The sequence below is a fragment of the Dryas octopetala genome, chromosome 2 (genome assembly GCF_963921425.1).
Source record: "Dryas octopetala chromosome 2, drDryOcto1.1, whole genome shotgun sequence".
Taxonomy (NCBI): domain Eukaryota; kingdom Viridiplantae; phylum Streptophyta; class Magnoliopsida; order Rosales; family Rosaceae; genus Dryas; species Dryas octopetala.
Window position 1 is genome coordinate 30,793,804 of NC_141367.1, and position 10,955 is coordinate 30,804,758.

Below are 10,955 nucleotides of genomic sequence, written 5' to 3' on the forward strand. Positions count from 1 at the left end.
AAAAAAACTTTGTAAGTGTGTGAAGGAAATTGGAGCATTCAACCACACATGTGTGAACTTGCTTGGATACTGTGGAGGAAATGAAAATATCTAATCCAAAATTAATTGACAGTAGAAGAAGTTTTAGATCCTTCAAGGTTATAGCTATATATCTGCAATGCAGTTCTTTTTTTGTTTAGTTTTTTTGAAATGTCTCGTTCAAAAAAGTTCACTTAATTAAGCCCTCCTAGACCTTCTGAACCAAAAAAAGACCTTAAGACTAAGCCTAATTTATTTGGACAAAAAAAATTAAATAAGGACCAAATTGTATTTTTATTTGTTGAAAGGCACTACATGCATGAGCCAATTAGAGATCGATTATTATTAAGAAAACTCTCTCTTTCTCATTTCTATCAATACAGAAATTTTCAACTATACCCTTATAGTACCTTTAATAATGGAAATAACATATTTTAAAATTAAAAATAATATAATTCCAATTGCCCCATTTTTTTCTTAACGCCCATCTGATCTCACTCTCTAACTTCTAGTATATTTTCACGCATGCAGTTCAATTCTTGTGTGAAATTGATCTAATATATATTTTATTCGAGAATCAAAAAATAGAACACATGACATACTTGAAGATTCATGAGTACTTTGATCATGTATATATAGTACTTAATCATGTTGAGACTCTTTTTTTTTTTTTTTTGGCCACTAATCATGTTGAGACTCTAAATTCAAGCATTTGTACATATAAATGTAACTAGTTAATTAGCGTGTTATATGTTTATTTTATTCTTGTAATATATAAAAAGTCTAAATTATGTGAGAAGTGAAATTAAGGTATGAAAAATAGCTTTATAATTAATCAGAGATTTCTTTCTCTTTTTTTTTTAAAAAAAAAGAAGAGAAAAAAGTGTCTAAACTTTTAATTTTAATAAAATGAAGAGTAGACTCGATCAACGTTCTTTGACTGTGAGATATGTATGAAGAAATCTAAGCATTCATCATAAAACTAATTGACAATAAAAGAAGTAGCCCATAAGCCACTAGACAAGGTTATAATTTTTCAATGTGGGACAATACTCCACATTCTCACACTCCTCCGCATGTGTGGCGTCATTTTAAGCCAAACACGTAGATAACTCATATTTATATTAGATGACGTGAAGCACGTGTGACCGCTTAATTAGCCTAATGCACATGGGTGAACCTACTCTGTTATTATGAAGAAATTTAGATATCTATTTCAAAACCAATTGACAATAAAAGGGATAGCCCAAGACTCTCTTATAAGCCACTAAGAATTATAATTTTCTAATATGGAACAACACTCCACATTCTCACAATGCACACTAGCTTATATGTGCCATAGAATTAAGTTGAAATATTTTTGTTAGGGTTTAATGTACCACAGAGCAAACATTTTTTCCAATAAAACAAATGACGGTCGGAATATTTGGGTCTCATTTGAAAGCTATTTGCTAGTATTTTTTTTTTTTGGGTCAAATTTGCTAGTATTTAATTGTCTCCATCTAGCTTTACCTGCAATAATTTTGCTACTGGCCACACTTGCCTACGTACAGTCACAGAAGCGCAACCACTTTAAATAGGACACTTATTTGTCCATATTTTACAGTGTCTATTACGTACAAATGTACAATGCGCACAGAAGTGCAACACTTATTTAGAAACCATAATTAATTCTACTCTATTTAAATTCTTCGTGGGGCGTATCGTTTTTCACATTATAATTACAAAACTTCATTTTGAAATTATAACGTATTCTATCAATAATAAATATCAAAAAAACTCTTTCAATCAAATAAATATTTCAATTATTTTATTTATGTGTTTGTCTTTTGAAAGCTAGTAACTTGTTTGAGGAAATTACAGATTTGGTCAACTTATTTTATACCTAGTTCAATTTTGGTCCACGATATTTTTTAAGTTTTTTTTTTGTCCACTAATTATTTCATTTGTTCAATAAAGGTCCAGATTTGTGATTTTAAATATTTTGGGTTGTGTTTTCTTCAATTATAATTGAAGTATAAATTATATTTTATCATTTCTTAGTCATAAAACAAATTTGGAGTATTAGAATCTAAGAGAATTGAGATTGGGTGAAGTTTGAAAAATTGGCAGTTTCAGGTACCCTACTTTGGGATCAATTATCTTGAGTTTTAAAACTCCAATTTGAATGATCTTTATATATATGGTTGTAAAGAAGAAATGCATACCTTTAAAACAAGTATACGTTTGCTGAATTTGGGTGAGATTTGATAGGGTAAAAGGCAGACTAAATTTGAGAAAACAAATCTGGATCTTTATTGAACAAGTGGAACAATTAGTGGACCAAAACAGAACTTAAAAAAGATTGTGGACCAAAATTAAACTAGGTATAAAATAACTGGACTAAATCTGTAATTTCCTCTAACTTGTTTTATTGAACTCATTTCATATCATGATTCAAATGTTAAAAATCAACAACGTTTATTAATTCTTTTCGAAACTCAAAAAAGTTTTCATAGACCATCTGTCAATTGCTCAATGAACAACTTCTTTGATGGGTGTAATAAACGAAAATCAATTATCCGAATAATCTATTTTTAGGTCTTTATTTAAGAGTCATTCATGTGTTTATCCAATAAATAATAATCTTTACAAAAAATTAGATAAATACAAAATAATTTAATTAATTGATTATTAATAAGGCTATTACTACTTAAGAAGATGCTATATGTCCCAACTTTTTTCCTCAACTATTATTTTTGAACTTATATGTCATTCATATACTAATTAACAGGCTCCTTTTATTGAGAGATGCCTCAAATAATTTTATTTAACAGATTCTTTATGGGGCCCACTATATATAGTATTTCAATGATTTGAATTATTTATTTTTTAGGTCTATATTCAAAGATCATCCTTACAAAAAATTAGACAAATCGAAAACCATTAAGCTATCAAAGTTTGATCAAATATATAGATGAACAAAATATTTTCCACAAACACTTGAAAATGTCAAATGATTCCTGATTAATCTAATTTTTTGTAAGGACAATCCTTCAATGAAGACAAAAAAAAAAATAGATGATTTCGATCATCAAACAACTCTACAAAAGTTTAAAATAGGAATTTATAAAAAAAAAAAAATCTATCCAATAAATTGATATCACATAAATTATGAAATAGAAGTTAAAAAAAAAAATTAGCTAGGAGATTAAGCATTTGCAAAATTTAGGAACCAATTATTAAGATCGGAACAAGAGCTGGATGTGGTATTAATTATTGGTCTCCAACCAAATATATATCTGTTCGATCAAGAAGTGGTATTATTGTTATCAACTGTTTGAATGATCTTGAAGACGTACCGCTTAATTTGATGTAGAAACTAAGTGTGCTAGGAAGAGAAGCTGCAATCACGTACGTGGCTCATACAATTGCCAATTAGTATATATATATACACAGTAATGATCATTCGCTCACCATAAAGCGGCGAATTCTCTTCTCATCTAACCACCCAACAATGAATTTCAAAGATCTGAACCGTTCATATTTTAGAACATCATTTAAAAATTACCCTTGCAAAAATTCAGCCAAATCGGAAACTGTTTAGCCAGTGTATTACTGTTAACATCATTTCAATCTTATCTAACGAATTATATATGTCTGCAAAGTTTGGAGGACCAAATAATTATCGATTTGACTGATTTTTTTACATGAACGACCCTTAAGGATTGACTTAAAAAATGGACGGTCCCGATCATTGAATTCCCCGCACCGTAGCGAGCGAGTGGTTAGGTGAGCGGAGAATTCCCCACTCTATGGTGAGCGGTGATCATTTCTGTATATATATATATATATATATATATCTTTTCATCTCTAATCAATTAATAATATTAGAGCTCCTAAAACTTTAGAAAAAGTTTTAATCATCAAATCATATGGCATGTGACATGACAATATTTCGTTAGAAACAACTAAAATTTAAAGTGATGAATTTAAATCTGGACAAATAAATAGTTAAAATCTAAAATTTTTAAATTTTTGAAATTACTCTATAACTATAAAATTTTCTTATATTTAATTTAAATTAAAAATCATCCCCAAATTAATAATAATAAATGCATGCCAAATAGGTAACCTTTAATATTTAAGTTAATGTGGTATCTCTTATCTCAAAAAGTAAAAATTTAATGGGTTCTGTCTACCATGTAGCCGGTCGTGTATTTGTTTCCTTGAAGTTCATTTGGGCTGGGACCGCTGGGTTTAAAATAATATAAAAATTCTAATTAATAATGAACGTACGCACATGAAAGGTTTTTTCATTTATATTTAATTTTGTGTCCCTTTCTATAAGATAACAGTATAACACAAATTGATTTCAAATTGGTGGACAACATATATAAATATAGAAAATTAGAATTAAATATTAAATATTAATAATTTTTTGGTATAGCATGAAGATTATATAATATTTCAATTGAACTACCAAATTTAAATGTAGTTTTTTAGATTAGGTCACAAATATGTTGACCCATTTGATTTGAGCATTTTTCATTTGACATTTTTGTTCTTTGGCCCACATATGATGGGTGTTAGTTAAAATTTATAAGGTTTTAACAAAATTGCCCTTTAGACTTTTATATTATCTTGAAAATTTGCTAATATAGTCTTAACTTCACATTTAGTTGTGACTGTACGACACTCACAACTTCAAATTTAGTTGTGACTGAATGACAGTCACATCTAAGTTGTTAGACAGTCACAGTTAAGTTGTGACTTAATTGAATTTTTTTCAGAGAAATTATACTACAACATAGTATAAATAGAGGTCAAAACAATACTTTTACTCAAAATAATATATAGTATAGTGGTGTGAGTTGTCTATTTTAATTTACCAAGACAGTTACAGTTAAGTTGTGACTAGATTGATTTTTTTTTTTAATACAATATAGTATAAATTAATGTAATATTTGTGATGTAATTTTATTTTTATTTTTTTATTGTAGTTGCATGTGATATAATATTTATAAATTCTAATATTTTTTACTTTATTATTTTGTTTGACTTTTCAACTAGTACCTAATCTAAAATGTTATTTAATTTTTGTACCTAAACTAAAAAGTTATTGAAATTTAATAGTTAAAATCAATGGACCTATATAAATAACTATCCCAACCTCATAATTGGAAAATATTTTTTGGTGTAACCGATATACCGCCACGTGGAGTAACTAATCCAACGTGTCATAATATGGATGAATGTTATTAATATTATATTCGAGGAGAGATAAACATACCGTCCAATAATACCCTTATACATTAGATTGGTTATACGATATAACAGTGTATCATTTACACATTAAAAATTCTCCAGAATTGGCATGCACGCCTAGCTAGCTTGTTGTCCCTAAGTAACGGATCACTTTGTAGACTTTGCCATAATTTTTCTGTCCCTATATTAATATTGCTTCCTCATTTATCTCTTACCCAGTAGCCATTTACCTCACCACTGAAACTATGTTCCTATATGTAGTAATATAGAGAGCAGTTTTGCTCACCTCCTTTAACTCAGGTGTATGCTCACCTCCCATCTAAAATGCTGCCATGTGTTTAAAAAATTAACCATAAGTTAATCTATTATATTTAATTAGTCATGATATTATAATGATGAGAGAGAAAAATAATTTGACAACTATTTTCTAATTTTATCCTTATCTTTTATTACTCAACTTTTTTCCACTTTTTTATTACCTATTAATTTTTATTTTCTCTTTTATTTAATTATTTCTAATAATTTTTGCTTCTTTTGTTTTTTTCTCTTCTCCAGTACGCCTCTAATATCTAAAAAACCACATGCATTTAATAATTTTTTGCTTTTTTTTTTTGCTCTTTTTTAGTATGCCTCCAGTACCCAAAAAACCACATCCAATTTTTTTGGATCTTCTCATGTATACACCTTTTATCTACTTTTTTAATTGATTAAAAAAAAAATAATCCAACAACACATTTTTTTTTTTTGCCTAAGAATTCTTCTTTCTTGTCTCATACATGACCTTTTCAGATCAAACAAATTCTTAGGTCAATCCAAGGTGTTGCAGCATTTGAAGAGAGAAGAATAGTTGCAACGACATAGTTTTTTTTTTTTAACTCATGTAACTTTTTTATTGGATTTTCTATGTATGTAAATGAGTTGTTTTAGATTTTTGTTTGGCCAACATTTTAGATTAAACTTTGCAAATGAGTTTTTTGTTCGAATTGCAAATGTGTTGTTAGAATATTTTTATTTTTTAATTAATTAAAAAAATAGATAAATGTGTATACATGAGAAGACCCAAAAAAATGGATGTGATTTTTTGAATACTAGAGGCGTACTGGAGAAGAGCAAAAAAACAAAAGAAGTAAAAATTATTAGAAATAATTAAATAAAAGAGAAAAGAGAAATTAACGGGTGATAAAAAAAAGTTGAGTAATAAAAGATAAGGATAAAATAAGAAATGAGTTGTCAAATTATTTTTCTCTTTCATCATTATAACATCATAAATAATTAAATACAATAGTTAACTCATGATTAGTTTTTTAAACACGTGGCAATATTTTAGATGGGAGGTGAGCATACACCTGAGTTAAAGGAGGTGAGCAAAACTGCTCTCTAGTAATATATATAGTACATCCTAGCAGCTTTTAAGATCATTAATTATTAGATATACAAAAATATCGATCCGTGCATGCTTCAAATCTGAAAAGATTGATCTCTGGATCGATATTTTTTTTGGGCAAAGATCTCAGGATCGATATATATGTTTCGTAGCCATCGACCGTCTTTATTGTGAATAAAACTAGCTGCATTCTCCTCCTTGTACGTACAACTCATTAATATTGCTGAATTATAGAGTTTAATGTCAACGGAAAAGAAGTAGTGCTCTACTGTACTTAGATGCTCTAATAATAAGTACTCAAATACTCAAAAATATATATTGGTTTAAAAAGAAAGAAAAACAAATTTTAGAAGATGATATGGGAACCGCGGAGAACGAGGGAATATATTTAATTCATATTCAAATTACCTAAATTGGATACCGAATTGCTTTAATTAGCTAGATACTAGCCGGCATTAATTAATTAATTAATTATGGTAAATGATTGTTTTAAGTTATTTAAAATTAATAAACCCTAAAAATAGGATGGTTGAACTATATTTGACATATGCCATATTAATTATTTGAGATTCAAAGGCCAAAATTCAAATAAGGGCCAATCCAGTGAATTTGTAAAAAAAATTAGTGCATCTGTAAAAAAAAAAAAAAAATTCTGTGTATCTGTAAAAATACAATAAATGAATATGCAAAATCAATGCATTTGTTCAAAAAAGTCAATGCATTTGTAAAAATACAATAAATGCATTTGCAAAATTAATACATCTATAAAAATACTACAAGTGCATTTGTAAAAATTTCATAAATTATCTTTTATACCAACTTTTTAAGTTAAGGTCCTCTGCACCAAATTTATTAGTGGGTTAATACTATGAGATCATTTATTATATTATATATTTCAATGATTTTTCGATACTTATTAAATTTCCGACTGAGATGCTTTCACCATTCATCTCTATCTTTACTCTTTAGCAGAGCCTTGAAGTTTTGCCGGTGAGAAGTTACTATACTTTTAAGTCTTTTTGTACTGGAGGGGGACAAAGGCCCAGATAATTTACTATATTTATTAAAGGCACTGCTACGTTTATACATTCATTAGATATGATATATATCAGACCAACAGAAATTGGACTTGTAAATTTCTTATAAATGGTAGGTATAAGCCATAACTGTTGTTCAGATTAAAAACTTGAGACTCAATTAATGAAATACAGACAATTATATCATTATCTATGAACATAAACTCTAGTTCAAGTGGCATTAGTATAGGCGGGATAACATTGAATTATGACTCAATTTTTGATAGAGGAAACAGAAATATTGTTTTAATTTTTTTTTCTTTAACACTGCTCTGCTCATTAATAATCCTATTCAATTTTTTATAGATGAAAAAGAAATATTTTTTTTTCTCCAACACTGCTTTACTCATTAGTAATTCTACTGAACAAACACGACTAAAATTCTATTTATACTATTTCAACTTATCATGTTTGGCACTTTCTCTCTAGTAAATGTGAGATGACTAATTGACTAGTTGTGATTGAGTCTCATTTTTATTACAAAGATGATACAAGATATAGTAAATTCAAATAGTACAAATGTTACGGTTGCATTTAATGTTTTATTTTAATGTTTTATTTTGTTGTTATGTTGAATAAGTCTTTGGTTTGTTAGATAAGAAGTTTATTAGGGTAAGGAGTAGTGGAGTACTGTTAATGTTAGTGGGTTTATGGGTCAGTTGAGTCCTGCTCTTGTTTGACTCACATGTCCTATTTTTTTGTAATTTTGTTTAGCTCACACCTATTTAATTAAGGTGAAGAAGACTTGAATAAAAAGATCAGAGAATTAAGTAAATAACGTGTTTAACGTTAAAGGTCAAAAGCTCCTTTGTTAGCCTTACTGTTTTTGAGGTCACGAGTTCCTCTATAAGCCCCCAAATTCCAATTTTCCATTGTTCTTCTTAGTTTTCCCTCTTAGTCACAAATAACAATATTCAAATAAGCATGTAATGTTGTGGTTGTCAATGATAAATAATAGGGAAATTTTTAGCAAAATGGCATAAACATTGAGTTATCATGATTGATGATACGACCTTCACTTTGTATCATCTAAGGATCAAACATTTTATTTTGATGGGTTTGCCTCCTACTCCTGAAGCTAATTATTGCAGGTGGCAACACCAACAGCTGCAGCAAGATGCCATGAATCATGAATAGGGATGGCCATTTTACCCGTGGGTTTGGGTACCCGCGGGTACCTACTCTATTAGGGTAGTGTGGGTATGGGTAATTGGGTAATGGAACGGATATGGATATACATGTTAATACCCATATAAAAGATAATACCCGTGGTTTACTCAAACCCTCTATTTTAAAATTTTTATTTATATTTTTATCATTAAATTCAAGTATAATGAACCTGAAATTTAAATTTAAATTGCAATTAAACTAATAAATGAAAAAAAAAAAAGGAAAACAGAAAAAACATATGGATCAATTAAACTAAAAAACATAAATTAATTGATCATTTTTTTTTTGGTCGAAAACTAATGGATCAATTAAACTATTGCAATATTTGATATATTGCAACATGATTGAAGTAGGGAGCGGAGCCTGGCCAAAAAAATAAGTAAGGAGCGGAGAGAGGAGAGAGGAGAGAGAGAAAAATAGATAGATAGATACGTTATATAATTGTAATTGTTCATAATAACATGTAACTATGTAACTATGTACTATAAGAGTGGCAAAAAAAAAAAACTATGTACTGTAAGAGCTGATCTTTAATAAAAAAAACAGGAATGGTGGGTTTTTGGGTTGGGTTTGGATAACCCATTACTTTGGTTGGACGGGTAAGGGTAATATTTATTATACTATGGGGTGGGTTACGTAGGTATGGATTTGATAAATTTTTCACTTAAATGGGTTTGATTTTGTGGGTATCTGCCCGCTGGGTCAAATAATCATCCCTAATCATAAAGAAATATGGAGTCAGAGGAAACACGTACGTTATCCGCAACAAAAAAACCCGCCTCCCAATTGTATAGACATCTTATGCACATTGTGAGCTGTCCTTAACTCTGGATCTTTTCATACTCTTTTGGCGAATGCTAAACCTGTTTTAGTTGGTAGAAAGAGGAGCTTAACACTAAATTTCGAGGTTAACTATTATTAATTATTAACAATATTGATTTTTTTTAATATGATTACATGAAAGTGACTAGTTTATAAGTCAGCAATCAGCATCTCGATCATGATAGAAACAGTCTACTTTCATGAAGCATGTTTCCAGCTTTGTCAAGCTTACAATGGGTGCTGTCTGCAATAGTAAAAATGTAGGAATTGTCTCTTATCTCTTTTATCACGGGATGAGAAAAATAGACACACAAATATAAAGACCAATGATAAGTAAATTTTTCTCCAAATGTAGAGTTGTAGACACTAGGCTCTCTATAAATACATTAAAACGTACCGTATGGTTTTAGTTTACTTTTTAATTGGCAATGTTTATAAGTTCGTTTAAATGTTAATCATGGTTGGATTTAGATATTACTCGCTGATCATACAATATTTCCTACAAGGATGACACATAAAGGGGTTAAGTCACTGCAGACAGATATTCTTTCGTCTGGACCATGCATTCACACACTAGGATATATATAGCCTTACAAAACCCAGTTCTAACATGATGAACATACCAACAAAAAGCTACAATTAATGCTGAAGTCAGAATGGTTTGTGACAGGAATAAATAAATTATTCACTTAAATTCATCACGGTATAGAGTAGCCAAAATAACCAACTTAAATATATGGACTACTTTGCCAGCAGGAAAAACATGTTCATCCATGCAGCAAAACTCTAAATACTCAACTGACTAACCCTTGGACCGCTTGGAGTAATGGTTTTGTAAAACAGAAAAAATACAAAATAAAAAATAAAAAACAAAGAAAGAAAAGATCAGATGGAAATCATAAACTTGATGAAGAACATTGGTCAAAATCTAGCAAGTTACCTCCATCATTCTAGTGTGAACAGCTGAAACCATCAGAGGCTGGATAGGTAGCAACAATGCAGAAGCTGCCATCGATCAGCAATTTTGAGTTTTCATTTCTGAGGGCTATGAGTTGATGCATGCATTTCCAATTATATGCCTTGATGAGCAACTAACTTTAGAGAAAAATAAACAGATAGAACTAATTATTTGTGTAGGAAGATAGAAACTAAACATATAGGAAAACTATATAAAAAATCATAAATCAAGCTCTTGGTTTCTGTACCTTTCTTTTTTGGTCCAATTGGTTTCTGTATCT